Source organism: Rattus norvegicus, chromosome 14 (genome assembly GCF_021556685.1).
Source record: "Rattus norvegicus strain SHRSP/BbbUtx chromosome 14, alternate assembly SHRSP_T2T, whole genome shotgun sequence".
Lineage (NCBI taxonomy): Eukaryota > Metazoa > Chordata > Mammalia > Rodentia > Muridae > Rattus > Rattus norvegicus.
Window position 1 is genome coordinate 16695149 of NC_141547.1, and position 18587 is coordinate 16713735.

Here is an 18587-nt window from a genome sequence, read left to right on the forward strand (position 1 = left end):
TATTGGGTGTGTTCTTTGACCCTTCTCTCTTAGTTCATTGAGACAGGGATTCTCAATGAGCCTAGAACTCTCTAATTTGGCTACACGGAGCGTCCAGAAATAGGGATCCTCCTGTCTCTGCCTCCCCAGTGTTGAGGTAACATGTGTGCTGTCACACTGGGCTTTTTGGTGGGTACTGAGGAATCAAACCTAGGTTCTTATGTTTGCACACCAAGCAGGCTAGTGTCTGAGCCATCTTCCTAACAGATTCGTCTCCTTTCTTATTTTTAAAAATTAATGGAGAGATACATGTATATCTTTGAATTTTCTTTTGAAATAGGCATTACAATCCCCCCAGCAATGGACAAAGAGACACCTTGTTGGTAGTGGCGTTCTTATATCAGTCAGGGGCAGAGAAGATGCCAGTCTCTGTTCTGCCTGACTTGGTGGACAAAGCTGTTTTATGTCTAGGACTCATAAAAACCAAATCAAACCAAACCAAATCAAACCAAACCAAATCAAACCAAACCAAACCATATCAAATCCAGGCAACACAGCACAGAAGGAGGAAGAAGACAAAGACCTGTGGACTGTCATGTCACCCTCAGACCTGCCCTCCATTGCATGGCCCAGGCAAGCCACAGACACCAGTTTGCTGACACTCCATGCAGCAGGGATGGGGGATGTTGTTCAGATGCTCACCAGTCACTTGGACAGCCTGCAGCTGGGCTACTACGGTCTGGGAGTATGTGCTGGTCAGATGGGAAAGACAAGTGGAGCAGCTTCCGCATGGTGAAGAGAGGTAGAAGGAGACTTGAGGGTGATGATGAGGAGCCCACTGTGAGTGACCAGCCCCATTACCTGGGGCCATGGTGAAGTCCTAGCCAGAGCTGATGCTGAGGGCCGTGTTGAGTCTGTGGCTACACAGTGGCAGGGGTTGGTGTCAATGTCTGTGGCTCATATTACCACCAGAGAATACAGGGATGTCCCTAGTCGGGGCAGCTGCCAGGGACAACATAGATGTCCAGAGGCCATGCAGAACTAGCCACATCCCTGGGTGTGGCACTCTGGAGAGCTGGACCCATCTCTCACTGCTGGCAGCCCTCAGGAGAGTAGGCCATGCACCTCTCCTGCACAGCACAGTAGTGCTGGCCCTGGTTGAGGGTATGTGGGTGAGCCAACTTTGAGGATGAGAGTGAGGGAAAGCTAGCCCCACTACTCATCTGCTATGAGGTGGCATGAGTACAGGGACAATGCCCTTCTCCACTCCCCCTTGTTACCTGCAAGGAAGAGTTAGCCCTGCCCCCTCACTGGCTAAGGCACTAGGGAGAGCAGGACCCTGCACCCGGCCTGGGTGACATTCATGAAGCAGCTCTGCTATCACCCAGACCCAGATCCAGGGCTCTAAGATGGTCAACTCCCAAATCTGTGAAAGGTTGTGACCTGTGAAAGGGCCCTGATGATCCAAAGCTGCAGGATCTCCATGACACAGGGAAACAACAGGGTAACGGGAGGAGACCCAGTGAAGATCCAATATTCATGGTGTCACAGAAGCCAAAAGTCTTGATCCAATGTAATGACTCATTGCAATGAACATTTGCAAGTGAAGATGTGTGCACAGAAGGACACATTGTGACACACTGTGACACACTATAACTTCCACAATGGGATGTTTTCTATGCTTTGTTGTTGTTTGTTTGTTTGTATAGGTGTGTGTGTGTGTGTGTGTGTGTGTGTGTGTGTGTGTGTGTTGTTTTCTTTTGTTGTTGGAAGGGAGGTTGCAAGGGCAAAGAGCAAATATGAGGGGATGAGGACATGAGTTGGACTGGGTTACATGATGTGAAACTCACAAAGAATCAATAAAACATTAAAAAAAAAACCAAGCAGGAATTGTGTTATAGCAGTGGTATAGTTTGTATCTTGATTATTCCCCAGAGTCCACCGTCTACTCATCGAAGACTTAGTCCCAGCTGAGGTAGAACCTTTAAAAGATGTGGCCACGTGAGTGGAAGTTAGGTCACCAGGAATGTGATTATGAAGGAAATGCTGGCTTTCCAGGGTTTATCTTTGTCTCACCCTCTACTTCTTTTCTACCACAAAGTGAGTAGTTTCCTTTGCTCTGGTCTCCGACCAAGACATCCTTCCACAGAAGCACCTATGGGTTAGAATCTCTGGAACCATGAGCCAACACCAATCTGTCTTCTGCTTAAGCTTTCCCAGGTCTTTTGTCATGGTGACTGTAACTATGTAGCACTAGGTCATGACGAAGATGGCCGAATCCAGCTGTCCCTACGTCAGTAGTCATAGGCATCTCATGTTGAAAGCTGCAGACATCCACAGTCAGAATTTCCTTAACTTAAAGGGCAAATGTGATCCTATTTACTCTAATGAATAAATCAAAACTTTACCTTTCCCCCAACCACAGTGTATTCTGATTCAACCGCATACAACTGCCTTGTGAAACTGTGTCCCCAGACTCTCGCTTTTCCTTTCTGCCTTATTTCAGTCTAAGCTTTCCAGAGAGGCCAATTCCTCTCAATTGACTTTATTAACTATGTCTTTAGGAGTTTGGTGTTTTTAAAATGATTTTTGTAACTAACAAAATCTGGACTTTTTTTGTAAATAAAAAAGATCTTGGGGTTGGGGATTTAGCTCAGTGGTAGAGCGCTTGCCTAGGAGGCGCAAGGCCCTGGGTTCGGTCCCCAGCTCCGAAAAAAAGAACCAAAAAAAAAAAAAAAAAAAAAGATCTTGCCAATGACCTGGAAGCTTCACTAGGAAGTATGACATTGGAGATAATACAAAATCTATACACTTCTCCTTAATATTTATAGTCCCAGAAGCAGAAGTTTGAATCTCAACCAGGAAGAGGGATAGGTGGCATAAACTGAGATGAGAAAGGTTTATAAGAGAGCACAGAAACGAGATGTAAGGTTCTGGGTTGGGAGGAGCTCCATCACATTGTGATTCTCATGGTTGTGACTCCAACACAGGGAGAATCACACTATGATCACTCTTAAACCAGGGGAAAATATGACACAAAGATTTTGCTATAAAAAACAATCTTACTTTTATACCGTCTGCCTGGGAAAGGGGTGGGAACTCTTTGCTCTTGGTTGTCTAGGGCAGAGGAACCCTGAGTGAGTGAATGCGAAGTCCTCAGTAAATGTGTATTTTGATATGAGCACAGCCTGTTGAGGACTCCAAGGCCAATCATTCCATGGAAGATTGGCAAAACTCTTATGTAATGGGGCAAGCATGGAAGGAATGGGGAGTTTTCCTCTGGAGTCTGAGTGTTTATGAATATTGGTCAGTGTGTGGAAAGACCAGCAACTGGACATTTCTTCTCCAGGATGTTCACAATCTCACACACTGCCCACCTTCAAACATCTAAGAGGGACCCCCTTCCCTTGTGTTTCATCTAATAAATATATTCCAGGTTGCTACAGCAGTGTTAGATACCAAACTGGTCCTAGGTTCACCATCTATGTATGTCTATATTTTTTCATTCCCTCGTGGATCCTAGCCAGGGTTTCTGGACCAACATCATGTGTTGTGTCAGTGTGGTTTGAGGACCAGGCAACTGTACCTGCATTACCATATGCTCAGCACGATAGTTCCTGGGCTTCATCCAATGCCTAATAAAGCAGCAGCCCTGAGGTCATGGCTATGCATTTTAAACTATATTGCCCAGGAAGACTCAAGGCACAATAAGGTTTGAGAGTTACTTGCTCAAGATAGTTGAAGACATGCACCCTTCTTCCACCCATCCTCCCAATTTGTAGCATAATTAATGAGAAGTGAAGTATTGCTGAAAGCATCCAAGGTACATGCAGGTGATCAACACAGATGCGTCTTTCTCTTTGTGTTTTCACCGCACAGGTTAAAGGGCAAAATGGAGGGGTGGTTGAACATCCCTAAGGGCATGACCAAATTTGACATTGCCTGAAGAATTATCAGTTTCAGAAATTTATTAGGCTCATGAATATGGAAATGCAAGTATAAATAAGATAGAATGAAGGATTTGATTTAAAAAATCAGTATCAGCCCTGAGTCCGTGATACATAGAAAACGTAATTATAGTCATAATTATATGATCAAATTCAGCTATAGTTTTCATTAAAGCTGAACCCTGTTGAACACTGATTTCAATATAAGATTTTTTTGGTATGTATGCCTTTAATCCTAACATTCAGGAGGCAAAGGTGCAGCCCTTATGTTGAGAAGGCATGCCACAGTCTGCATGCACATTTCCAAGACACAAAATGTTATTATTGTCAGCATGTAAGCATTATTATGTTTTAATTGAAGATAGTTATTTTCGTACAATATAATCCAATCATAGTTTTTCCATCTCATCTCCTCCCACATCCCCCCCCACCACTTCCCACCCTTTCAACTCTATGCCTTCTTCCTATTCAGAAAATATACAAATTAAAAAGGCAATAAATAAATAAATAAATAAATAAATAAATAAATAAAAGAGAGAAACCAAAAAAGAGCAGGAGGAGTATAAATATAGGTAGGGACAAACACATAAAAATAGAAATTGAAAACCATCGTATACAAAACAAAGACCAATAAGGTTAAAATAAAAAAATGCTCAAACAAAGCAATATAAGTAAAAAACAAAATATAACAACAACAACGATAACAACAACAAAACTCCAAAAAACTTTTGAGTTGTATCTCAGGGTTTTATTGCTGTGAAGAGACACCATGACCAAGGCAACTCTTGTAAAGGCAATCATTTAATTAGAACTGGCTTACAGTTTCAGAGGTTTAGCCCATTATCATCATGATGGGAATTACAGCATTGTGTGTGCAGGCTTGATACTGGAGGAGCTGAGAGTTCTACATTTTGATTTGAAGGCAGGCAGGAGAAGACTTTTCTCTGTAGGTAACCGGGAGGAGGCTCTCTTCTACACTGGGTGGAGCTTGAGCACTAGAAGCCCTCAAGGCCTACTCCCACAGTGATGCATTTCCTCCAACAAGGCCACACTTACTGCAACAAGGCCACATCTCCTAATAGTGTTACTTCCCATAGGTCAAGCAGATTAAAACCACCACAAGTTGGTTTTGTGTTGACCATCTACTGCTGGACACCAGATCTGCCCTTATATATGGTATGTGTCCTTGGAGAAACTAAGTTTTCCTTTGTGAGCAGTTTTTATTAGAGATAGTTTCTTGGTTGGGGACGAAAGCTAGTGTCTACTTCCCCATCTCAGTGCTGGGATCTGGTTTGGTTTGGACCTGTGCAGGCCACACGCATACCACCACAGTCTTTCGCGGGTTCATATGTGTGTCCATCCAGTTATGTCTGGAAAACCATTTCCTTGGTGTCATTGATTCCCTCTGGCTGTTATAGTCTTTTCCCCCTCATCTTCTGCATTGTTGCTGAGCCCTTATGGGAGGGAATTGATCAAGATATCTCATTTGGGACTGAGTGTTCCTAGCTCTTCCAGTCTCTTCACATTGTCCAGTTGTGGGTGTTTGTATTGGTTCCCATCTCTTGCAGGAGGAAGATTCTCTGATAACGGCAGAATGTGACACTGCATATATGGTTATAAAATGAAGCATCAGGTGAATAATTTGTAACAGAAATCACTGATTTGCATTTGAAAAGCATAAGCACTCAAGAGCTGGCTGACTTATAGTTAGAGGAAAGAGAATGTTGGGAAGAAGAAGACATTTTCAAGAGATTTCTTTACATTTGGGGAAATACTGCTAGCCTCCAATGGGAAAGGGGAGGAGCTTTCTCCTATCTAAATGAGAAGAGAAGTACTATAACCAATTTAATGAGACATTCAAACTTATATGCTAAAGTTGTTACCCCAAAGCAGTGGTATTAGGAAGTGGGGCTTTGGGTTGTGATTAAGTCATGGGGGTGTTACCCTTACAGAAGGTAGGGATGATATCATTGTTATAAAGGAAGGTCAGGAAACACCTTGGCATCCTGCTATTTAAGGCTGGAGTGTGATACGAATGTAGGTGATGAAAAGATACAGAATTTGCCGCGGACTCCATAGACTCCAAAACTGTGATAAATAAGTAAATTGTGGCAAACAATAAATTTAAAGCTATCCACTGTATATTTTGCTATGGTGCCTTGAAAAGATAAAGGAGAGCCCTCACAGGAGATTATCGAGAGTTTGCTAAGGTCATTCTAAGTTGCTAGTAATTTAGATGCTCACACTGATTGCTGTGGTCCTGTCTGCAGATAAAGCAGAGAGAAGTCTAACTGATGGATCAATGGACAGGCACCACCTTCGCCCCGCCAACCATACTGTGGAAGGATGTCTGCTGTCCTCCCTCTTCTATATGTCAACTGTGCACATCAGGAAGGATGGATTACATCTAAGAGATGGCCCTGAATGAGTAAAGAGGCTTCCTTAAAGAGAAGACAATGAAGATATATCCAAGTTCTGTGGCTCCTGAGGTACAATAGAAAGATCTACCCTTTCTAATTAAGAGAACATCAGGATGATCACCCTTATAATGGAAGGTTTCTGAAAAATCAGTTCATATGCCAAAACAGAAGGAAAGCCAGTTTGAAGGCTTGACAGGCTCTGGAAAGCCAGGTTATGACAGAATCAATCAATCTCCACCCCACATTGTTGCCTTTCCAAACACCAGTTGACTGTGGGGGAAGGAAATAAACAAGGAAAAGAGACAAGGTCAGCAATAGTCCCGCCTTCTACTTTGTCCTTTATTGGGATCTGGCCAGGCAAAGGGAAGTCTCTTCTGTAAGTGAGGACTGAGCATTCTGCTTTTGGATTGATACTACATTGCATCTCTAAGGAATCATCAAAGCTGACTACAGTGATATTTGGCATCCTGTGGATGATTAGGTCATATGTGAGAAAAAAGAATGAGTTTACTCTAAGGTGAAAACTGTGGACTCTAGGAGTCTTCCAAACACTTTGGAAGGAAGTAGTTTCATAGTGGTTCACTCAGGTCTCTGCCATGCTTCTACAGATGTCATGCAGCCTTATAAGAACGAGCTTTTTTCTTGTGGCTGTCAAGTGTAGATAAGTTCTAGTCTATTTTTCCATTTAGCCATATTATGGAGGGGCATTCAGCACAGCAAAGGAGAAGGATATTGAGTTGTGTAATTTCTCTCTGTGAATATTTGCCATGCTCCTAGGAGACAAAGCCATACCCTAGCAGCCATCTGTATTCAGGAAGTGCTAATCAAGGGCATACACGTGCTGAAGACACACGGAGAGACGGTGATGAGAATGATGTGGTACCAGTTAGTGTTCTCCAGAGAAATAACCAATAAGAACACATGGACATGGAGAGGCATGGAGTGGGAGAGGAAATGGATATAAGAAACTTGCTCACATGACTATAGAGGCTGAGCAGACCTCATCCTGCCATCTGTTAACTGGGGATCTAGGAGAGCTAAGTAGCAATGTCTGAAAGCCTGAGAACTAAGAGACTTAGTGCTGTACCTTTAAGTTCAATGTCCCAGCTCAAAGGTTGGTAGATAGCAAATCCCTTCACTTGCTTCTTTTATTATATGAATTTTCAGGATTGTATTTATTTCCTTGGTGTGTGTGTGTGTGTGTGTGTGTGTGTGTGTGTGTGTGTGTGTTGGAGATATTCTCAGAACATAAACTCTTAGCCTTGCATTTGTGGCAATCTTCTTGTTTCGTTTTTCAGATGACTGGGGTTCCAGCCATGCACTGCCATGCCCCTCCTATTACATGAAATGTAGAAATTGCTCAGTTCCAGGAGATGACTGCGCACTCCTGACAAAGCTTTCAAGGCCACCCACTCAAGCCTGGACCGAAGTCTCGGGCTTCCACAACTCTCTCTTTGCTTGTTTTTTGTCCTGTTCAGGCTTCAATGTATTTGGGTTGGCTGAGGCCTATGTGTACTGGGGACAATATTCTACTGATTCAAGTGCTGTGCTAATTCTAATCTGCAGGCATCTCACAGTCACACTCAGAATAATATTTAACTGAATATCGGGGCAAACCATGGCCCTGTAGAACTGACACAAACATTTAACTATCATTCAGATTAAGGAAAAATGCTTCAAGAGAGATAATTGCCCAAATAAAGAGCAATGGGGGATTACAGTGTCCTGAAAATCTCCCCATAAGCCTTTCCTAGTTGTGATTGGGCAAAACCTGTCCATGGCATCATCTGCCCTTCTCGTCATGGACAGCATGCTTAGGCCTGCACTGTATGCCTTCTGTATCTTATTCGGACAGCGAACCACTTCAGCACAGCATCTTCACAGGGCTCTCTGCATCAGTGACTCTGAATTTTTGAAACTATGCACAGCAAGTTGTAAGAAGGGACTGTCAACTAGTCAGAAGCAGAAGGGGTCACATGAACGAATGAATCTACCTGGATCACTTGGTCTGCCTTCAATACCACAGTATGGATGGAAAGTTGTCTGGGTTCAAATCAGGGCTCAGGTTAATTAAGAAAAAATAATACATGTAGAAAGAAGACTAAATTTTAGCATTCTCTCTCTCTCTCTCTCTCTCTCTCTCTTTCTCTCTCACAGTTGATGTCCTTCTTCTTATCATATTTACAAAAGTTTTGACTTACTTTTCTGCTCTCCAATTATATAGTTCATTCTGAGAACAGAGACTGCTCTCACTATATGTCTAGAGCCTTGTAATATGTCCCAGTGCATAGTGGATACTCCTCTTTGAATTCTATTTGTGTATAAAGAAGGGACTCTAAAGACTGGGCTAAGGACTCTGGTCTCTGCAGGTTGCACACGAGCATTTTGCTGGAAGAATCAGGAGAGTGGAGGTGAAGAACTCAGGGTGTGGTATGATATTTCCAGTAAAATAAGCCGAGACAAATCTTGATCCTGATTCAGAAAACCTTCCATCGGTACTTCAGGCTCTTTAAAAATCTTTGTTTCTTGCTATATAATTTGAAATCTAGCTGACCTTCAGGCTCAGAAGGCTGGTAATGAATTCAACTCATCTCGAACAGATGGCGATAAAAGGAATCCTGCACATCGGGAATGAAGGGCATTAACTGGGCAATTAACCTTAGTCAGCATGTTACATGACCCTGGCCCTAGAACAGAAAATGCCTGAACCGAGAAGAGGGTTTATGATCAGTGGGAAGTGGGAGGAATCTCAAAAGCCCACGGCAAAGAGCAGTGACATTAAAGAGGCTAAAGGGGTGGGTACTCACTGGTCCACCCACAGTGAGGAAGTGACCTGGGCAGAACCCTGCAGGGGCAGTTAGGGCGGCGAAAGAAACGTTCTTCACTCTTTTAATCGTTCTTCATGATTATTCTTTCTTTCCTTCTCCCCCTTCCTTCTTTTCCCCTTCTGATGCTTTTGTCTGTCCCTCTCTCTCTCTCTCTCCCATTGGTCTTTTCCAGTTTCAACATTTCGTTTGGCATCCATCATGCTCAGGCATGTGATCACCTCTCCTTGGATTTCATCCCATACCTCTAGTCAAGAGAGCTTCCTTGGGGTGGTGACAATTCAGGAGAGATACAGCCAAGGCAGGTGCTGATCTGATTCTCCCTTCACATCCCTGTTTCCATCAGTAAGTGTGAAAACTGAATCAAGGATCCTTCAAGAACTCTTCGTCGTGTTTTTGACCTTGTTTACTACCAGTTATTTTCTGACTTATCTCCATTAATGTTGGGAGCCTCGGCACCAGCCCTGAATTCATATTACCCCACAAAAAGTCTTTGACCTGGAAGAGCTTTAACTTCCCAAGCCTCCTGCTTCCACTGGGCAACACTGGTACCCAATGAACCCTGTGGCCCTTCTTCACTCAATCCTGTGAATATTACATCGTATTTACAGATAAATAGAGTATCAATGATCTATACAACACATTTTGTATTATGCACAATGATGAGGACATAATAGGTTCTCAGCCCATTTGTTATCCACAACACAATTAAGAGAGAAACCACAGAAACAAATGAAACCAACATAACCACCCTCTTGATAAGTTAGAGTCCTCTTCAGACTACATAATGGCACAGAATCGTAAGAAAAATTTTCCACCAGGAATTAGATGCTAAAGAAAAGCTAGGCAAGTGGGTCAAGATCCTGACATAGGAACCATTGAAACTAAGAGCACAAGGTTGTGCTCAGCAGAGGACTCCTGTATAGCCAGGAAAATGAAGGCTATTCAAACAGTGCATGGTGTCTGGAAAGAGGGGTGTGTGGGGGACATCATCAGAGAGCAGGGCTAAAGGAAAGAGGCTACATCGTCACTGATTTTCAATGCACCGGGATTAAGCATGTTGGGAATATGTTCATCCACTCACTCAGCTGTTCTTTTATAGGATAAATGATATCACGTAGGATATACGAATCTCAAATGTGTGGTGGAGTAGCCATTTTTCGAGGAGCCAAGGATATATCAACAAACAACAGATAAACATCTCTACTCTTGCAAGCTCGATTATCAATAAACTATATACTACAATAAAAGGCTATGAGGAGCATGGGCAAATAGGAAGTTAAAAGGGAGTAGTAACGTTGGGGCAAAGGAAGCAGTGCACTGCTAGGCTAAGCAAAGAGATTATAAGAAGATTGTAAGAAGATAGAAAAGCATCTCACAGGAAGAGGGGATGGTTGACTCAGAGGTCCTACTGTGGGAGCAGGCCTGAAGGGTGTGAAGGATCCTACTGAGTTCTGTCATGGCTGAAATGCATGAAAGCATTGGGAATGGTGCTGAGGTGAGGTCAGGAAGTGGGGACCATGGGCTGTGACAGACTTTATACATCATTGTAAGTCTGTTGCTGTTTGTGAGGAGAAAGACAGACAGACACACAGAAAGACAGACAGGCAGGCACACAAGAGAGACAGAGACAGACAGACAGACACACAGACACACAGACACACAGACACACACACACACACGCAGGGGGGATATAAGAATGGGAGGACAGAGGAGGAGGGAGAGAAGAAGGGACAGGGCAAATAGAGGAGTGACAAGATCTAATTAAAAAACAAAACAACCATTGAGCTATCCTGAATTGACATTGGTTTGGAGGGGCAGGAAAAGAAGTTTGGAATCCCATCAGGAGCCAACGGTAGTAATCCAGGCAAGAGATAATGGTGGCTTGGGTTAAACTGGTACAGACTAAAAACACGTGGAGTGGTGGATCTGAATGGATCTGCACGTGTACTGTAGGATGATCCAGGAGCCTTGGCACAACCTGGAGGACAAATTCTTACATGAAGTTAGAACTTCTTAAGTGCTTTCTAAGTGCTGGTCTCTTGTTTAAACACGCTCTGTGCATTCACACATTTTCCTTCTGACGAGTCCACCACTGATGGCATAGTCGTGACTCTCCACTTTACATGGTAAGGCACTGAAGCAGAGAAATGACACTGGGTTAACAGTGCAGGGCAGTTGGGTATTGCCAGCAGAGATGCTAAGACCCAGGCTGATGGGGCGACATTGAGCATGGAGAAGGAAATCAGGCTGTGCAGAGATGATGGGTAGAGGTGACTCCTTTCATCTTTGGTTGCCTTACACTCTTCTTTCTGAGAAGGGCATTTCCTAAAATCTCCTAAGCTGGTGGTTGCAGCTTGATTCTCTTCTTGGATGTGAGCACATTTGAAGACGCTTTCTACGTAAAGACGGGGAAGATGCTCATTGTTGGCAGGTACCATTTTGATTCATGAAGTATATTAATAAGAAGCTGAGTGATAATAAGAGCACTGCAAATACGTTTTTAAGCAAAGAGGCATTGTGGATGTATATAAACCAAGAGGGTTGAGGGGAGAAGCTTTTTATTAATCTTTAAATTTTTCATACTGTCTCCAAAGGAGCAAATAACTACTCTCTTATTCCTTAGATGACAGGAAATGGCAATGGGTAATTCTACACTGACCTGCAGGAATTTATTGATGAAATAAATATTTAAGTATGCTAGGTTATTGATTGGGTTCAGCCATAAAGCAAGTTCTTTGCATCATCCCAGTGGCCTAAATTCAATCTCCAGGACCGACGTGACAAGGAGAGAGCCTACTCCTGAAAGTTGTCCTCTGACCTACATACATATGCCATGTCATGTGATCACCCAGATGCAGACACATATACTTGTGTACACAGTATAAGATATTTGAAGGTCATCAACTTATTCTAGGAGATCTGCTGACTCGTTCATTTTGACAGTTTGTCATATGAGAGGGATACAACACTTAAACGTTATTAAGGATAGTAAATAATATTTGTTATCATGGCTGCAAGTCTCTTTCACTAATAGCTTTCTGGTCTACATGAGATCTTAGTTTCAACATTAATCCTCCTATGTACCAATTCTAGTTTTAAAGAACCCCACCCGGAGGCCTTCTTATGTGTGAATATTTGCTCTGTGTAAACACCATCTCGTGTTCTTATCATTGTACCAAATCACTTTGTGCCTTTAGGCCCACACTTAAGCATGCACTTGAGACAATCTACAAATTTCTGTTTGAAAATTTAATATAATGTCTATTAGAATAACAGACAAAAACACACACACAGAGTTGACAGTAATGTTTGCTGTTGACAGTGGCTTTCCTTTATTGAGAGGCTACTGAGTGCAGAACTTATGAGATCGTAGCACTTTTGAGAGCAGTGGTGCAGGACATGTAATAAACACATTTAGAATTTGTTTTTAATTTCTATGGGAACTAATGCATTTATATAAATGGACCATGAACCCACAATACTATAGTTAGCTGCAATATGAGTGGGGGGATTCTTAGCTGCTTGTAAGTTAATTAATTCATTTAAATTATTTCTTAATGATTTTATGGGTTTTTGAAACTAACTGGTCATTTCAAACTATATTGAAGGAACAAATCTTATTATATTGTATTAGAATTTGGCTGAGAAAAGACTGTCTGGGGTTACCTAGTCTTTGAATGTTGGTATCTCTTGGTTAGGGAGATGAAATGATTTGAGTTTCCTTTGCATTATACATTATATACATATCTAGTACCAAGAACTTACTGTGTTCCTCAGAAATATTTTCTGTTATTAGCATATCAGAGCAAGCTTTTTTTTTTTTTATAGTGAATCCAAAGTTTACCTGGCTCTAACCCTTAGGTAGTTACTGCAGTCTTTGGGACTAATAGATATCAAGATTCTTCATTTTCCATGTGGCAACTCTTCAAGTATTTGAAAACATCTGTCATGCCAGTCACCTTATTCCTCCCTTCTTGCCCATGTCCCCTCTATTGAAGCTAAACACCTAAACAGTGTTTCAGGGAGAAGTCTCTCAAGCCTCATTAGCAATCTATCATTGCAAGATATGTGTTCTTCTCTTTGTGGACCATTAAAAGTAAACCCCCTACCCTGCAGTCCCTTGACACTGCATTCAGTAGATCCGTCACTCTGAGCTGCCCTTGGCCCCTGGTAACTTGGTATACAATCAGGATGAAATGACAGCCCTCAAATTCCTCAAAGGCATGGAGAAGTCTTAAGACCTCCACACTGATCTTGGGTTTCCAGGTCTTTCAGGTGCTTTCCCAGCCCTCTTTGTTTTACTCAGTGGAAAAATTTACATATCAATAAAATAAAAAGACAGACCTCCTTCCACTCCCTGCCCCACTACTCCTCAGTCTGCTTCTGGAAAGTCATTGGTTCTGAAGGATACAGGGAGAGCTCAGAACTTGAAGGTAGCAGAGCTCTGCTCCCTGTTACATGCTCTTATTTTAACAGTATAATGGGAGTTTTATGACTTTGACTTGAATCAATGTCTCCCAAAGACTCATATTTTCTTACATTCTTGGTCCCCACCAAAGTGCTACTGGGTAGTAGTATATGCTGGGAAATAGAGGTTACAGGAAGGTCCTTGGATCACTGGGGCCATGTCCTTGAGGGGATTGAAGAACCTTGGCCTTGTGCACTTTCACTGTTCCTTGCCTTATGAGTGAGTGGTTTCTCAGTGTGTCTCTTTCATGTCAAGCGACTCTCCCCACAGACCCTAAGCAATGAGGCCATTTGATCTTGGAAAGGAATCTCTATAGCTACGAGTCAAAACAAACCTTTTTTCTTTATGAGTAAATTGCCTTCAGTATTTCCTTATAGTAATTGACGTTAATAAACACGCTCATGAATCTTTAACTGAAGTTTTCTTCAGCCCGCAAAAGTGACCTACGGGGTAGTTAAGATGAATAGAAACACTATTTCCAGAATAAATATAGTTATATGTTGATGACAGGTACTACAGGCAGAATGTCCTCATTTAGAATGTTTTCATGTGAGTAACAGCGGCACTTTCTAACATAAACCAGAATCCAAGGTAGTTAATGAGCATGTATTTGAGTGACTGGAACATAGGGATATACTTAGAAATAAAATCTTCCTTCCCCTGACATTGCAATGACAGTCAATGGATTAGGAGCACTTGTTTGCAAGATGACTCCCTAAACCATTCTATTTCAGTTTCCACTCCCATTCATTTTCACGGCCCAACAGTCTTAAAGTGTACATTTCATCCTTCTCTAAAATGTTGCTCCCTGTACTCTCCATCCAATGTCTGGTGTGGTCCTTTGAACTAGGGATAACTTTATCTTGACTGTTACTTGCTGCACACTGATATTTGGATACTATGGGCCGGATACCATGATGCATCATGCCTCAGGAATCTCCCATTTAAATTTTATAAGAACACTCTAATTTTCTACTTGAAAATGTGGGTATTTGGGTTAGAAGAGGTAAGTAACTTACCCAAGGTCATGTAACTCATAAGAAACAGAATGAAACGAGCCTGTGTCTTTTCTCGGTGTTTAAACTTTAAAAGGCTTCTCTGTGCTTACTTTATAATTTGCTTTCATAGTTATGGCTTTAAGACATGTACGAGGACACTGTCTGAAACTTCCTCCCAATCATTTATATCATGGGACTTGTTATAATTCTCTCGGATCCGTTGCTCGCTGTTCATGTTAATCTACAGGGTTGCGTTTGTTCCCTCTCGTGTTGCATGGTAGGATGTCATACAGCATCAATTCAAAGAAGGATCATGATTCAAGGGTACAATAAAGTTCATCCTGGGGAAGGCATGGTGGGGAAGGGGTGGTGGGGAAAGTGTGGTGGGGAAAGGGTGCTGGGGAAGGCATGGTGGAAAGGGATGTTGGGGAAGGCATGGTGGGAAGGGGTTTTGGGGAAGGCATGGTGGGAAGGGGTGGTGGGGAAGGCCTGGTGTGGAAGGGGTGGTAGGGAAGGCATGGTGTGGAAGGGGTGGTAGGGAAGGCATGGTGGATGAAATGGTTCGCTCTATGGTAATGGGAGCCTGAAGCAGTGGCCACACAGATGGGAAACAGAAAATAGAGAGCCAGGCTCGAAGTAAGGCTGCCTTTGCTCTCATCACCCTAGCCTCCATCACCCACTGGGGTCCAAGTCAAAAGGTGCCACAGCCTCCCGGTGTAACTCCCCAAGGTGGGAACCAAGTGTCAAACACATGAGCCCATGAGGATCATCTCAAATTCAAACCAGGATGAGGAAGTTCCTTACACATCTCTTCTTTCAACCACAAAGAGGAATTCTGGTCCAGCCCAAGGGTGAATGGGCTCCTCAGATTCGCAACTGGGTCGGTTTGGAAAGAGAACCAGAGAACTGCCAGCAAGGCAATTTTCTTTACAGCAGTACATAGATAGTCCTTTGAAGACATTCGAAGCATCCTAGGTGGAGGATGAGGCACAGGGTAAAGGAGATAGACTGGAGAGGCCAGTTTAGCCCCCATTTAGGTGACAGATCTCTCTTGTCCTTGGAGTGGGCCTCCTTGCCTCCTCTTGAGACCTGTATGATAAAGTTTAGATGACAGAATTGGAATGTGACTCAGAGAGTCTGGGGAAATGAAGTACCAGGTAAGAGGGTGTTACACAGGACACGAGTTAAGTTCCCAGCACCACACCAGGTGGCTCACAATTGCACACATCTTCCTTTAAGAGAGTTGACACCACTGGCTTCTGTGGGCGCTGAATTCCCATGCTCATAGTCTGACTCGTACACATACTTTTTAAATGTTAGCAAATGACTAAGAGGAGGGGCGAGAGAAATGTTCTGCTCGGCTCATTGTGCCTTTTCTAGGAATATTTACTGAGTCATCAAATGTTGACCCAATGGCTTTAATGACTTAATTGGCCAAGAAAATTCTGACATAGGATTGACTCTCTTGCTCGGACATTTAAATCTTTGAAGTCCATCCCCTTTCTGGAGAGCTCATCTAGGAGCTGGGGGCTATCATGGTCTGTCTAAACTTTGGTTACAAAGTTTTCAGAAGTCTTACTTCCCATTAGATAAGGAATTACCCACTGTGCTCATTGCTCATAAGCTTTCTTGATTTCGGTTATGTGCCATTAGAATAGCTTTAGTCTAGATTCATCTAGTTTTTTGTTTGTGTGTATGTATGTATGTATGTATGTATGTATGTATGTATGTATGTATGTATGCATGTATGTATGTATGTATGTATTTTAGAATTCCCAACGTCTATGCTGTGTGAGCATGTCACACTGTGCTTATGGAGGGAGGCTCAAAGACAATTTGTGGGTGTTGGTTCTTTCCTGCTACTATGCGACTTCTGGTGATTGAACTCATGGGTTTGCCAACAAGTACCCTAACCACTGGGCAATCCTGCTTGCTCTGGCCTGGTATTTTTAAGGACATTAAATACTGTTTAATTATAATCGGAGTGGCAGCAAAGCACATCACCAATGTAGAAATCCTGCATTCCAACTCAGGCTGGGGAGAAAAGTAGATCATGGCCTGGAGGCCTCTGTAATTAGAATGTATCTTGTCACTGTCCTGAATTCAGGCGGGTCACGTCACCTATTAGAGTGTAATCTTCCGAACACTGCTGCTTGCTTCCACAGCTTAGCAGCCCACAGAGAAGCTTCATTTCCTGGGAGAAAAATTTGCGTCCCGAGTTACTGAATCCGACAGCCAGAAATACTTATGTAATAATCTACCGTTGTGCCAACAAATTAGCTCAGCCTAGCCTCAGTTTACCTCCTCCGAGATGGAAGTGAATGGCTTTGTAACGTCAGTAGGGGCTGACGTCATCACAATTTCTCTGCTTAATTTAATCAGATTTCACCTCCATAACTATACGTGAAGAGGAATGACAGAGTCCATCCTCGGTTCAGTTCTCCACCTGTTCCTCAGTCCAGGATAATGCCACACAGATGCGTATTTCCTATGAAATTCTACAGGTCTTTCTCCTGGCATCTGAGATGGGAAGGAAGGTTGATTATATGGAATGTGAAAATTTCACCACAAACAAAAAGGAACAGGTAACAGTTGGGTCTTGAGTTCTTCCAAAAATCCACATGTTACAGGTGTGTTCCTACAGTGGCACCAGTAGGAGACCGTGGGTGTTTCAGGACGTGGACCTGAGTAACGAGGTCTTTAGATCACTGTGGCCATGACTCCTCAGGGGATTCTGTGGCCAGATCCCTTTCCCTTTTCTTGTGTTGCCTCCACAGTCTTGAAGCCCTGTAGTCAGTTGATATTGGACTGGAAGCTCCAGAACAAAATCCTTTCTTTTTATCATATCATGGACGGGCAATACAATGGAGGGTAAACAATGCTCAGTTAGGCTCTCTCCACGTAGGCATTTGCTGAGATTGAGCCCCTTGTCCTGACCAGCTGGGTAAGGTATGAGGCTGATGTCTTAGCCAGGAAGTAGTCTCCTGAGACGCTTTCATCAGCAGCCCAAGATTGTGTGCCTCTCTCCAAGGTGGGGATGAAGGGCGTTGATGTTTTAGCCCGTTAGCTTTCTCAAGTGGCGACGTTCTAGTCTCTGCAGAGCCTTAGAAAATTTACTCAATGAAGTTTATCAAAGTAAATCAAAGGAGATTTCAGTAAACATCATGGGGTGTAGCTTGTTTTATCTCTGAAATCACTCAGACTGCTTCACCACAGGACTATAAGTATCCCCCCCCAATTATTGGGTATTAATAAATTTGAACACTCAATGCAATATTTTTTGAACCCTAATGTACCATAGTTTATAATAATTGCCACTTTTAAAATTTATTTATATATGTATCTTATTTATTTATTTACATCCCATATGCCGTCCCCTGCCGGTCCCCACTCACAGGGTTCCTCCCCCATATCCCCTCCTTTTTACCTCTGAGAGGGCAGCACCACAGTACCCCCCCCCAACCTGGTACATCAAGTCTTTACAGGATTCGACCCATCATCTCTCATTGAGGCCAGACATGGCAGTCCTCTGCTACATATGTCCCTAGGGTCTCAGGCTAACCCTATATGCCCTGGTTGGTGGCTCAGTCTCTGGGAGCTCCCAAGGGTCCATGTTGTTTGACACTGTTGGTCTTCCTATGGGGTTTGCCATCACCTTTAGGGCCTTCAACCTTTCCTCTAACTTTTCCATAGGGGTCCCCAAATTCTGTCCAATGTCTGTGTATATCTGCATCTGCCTTTGTCAGCTGCTGGGTAGAGCCTCTCAGAGGACTGCTATGCTAGGCTCCTGTCTGCAAGCACAGCACAGCAGCATTAACAGTGTGAAGGATTTGTGCCTGCCCATGGGATGGGTCTCAAAATGGGTCCTTCCTTCAGTTCCTGGTCCATTGTTGTCCCTGCATTTCTTTTAGTTGGGACCAATTTGGGTCAAAAGTTTTGCAGGTGGG

The 18587-nt window shown here is 43.1% G+C and overlaps 1 pseudogene; it reads left to right on the forward strand.

Moving 5' to 3' along the window:
* The first annotated feature begins 329 nt into the window (after positions 1–329).
* Positions 330–459, forward strand: LOC120096799 (small nucleolar RNA SNORA48; annotated as a pseudogene).
* Positions 460–18587: the final 18128 nt, after the last annotated feature.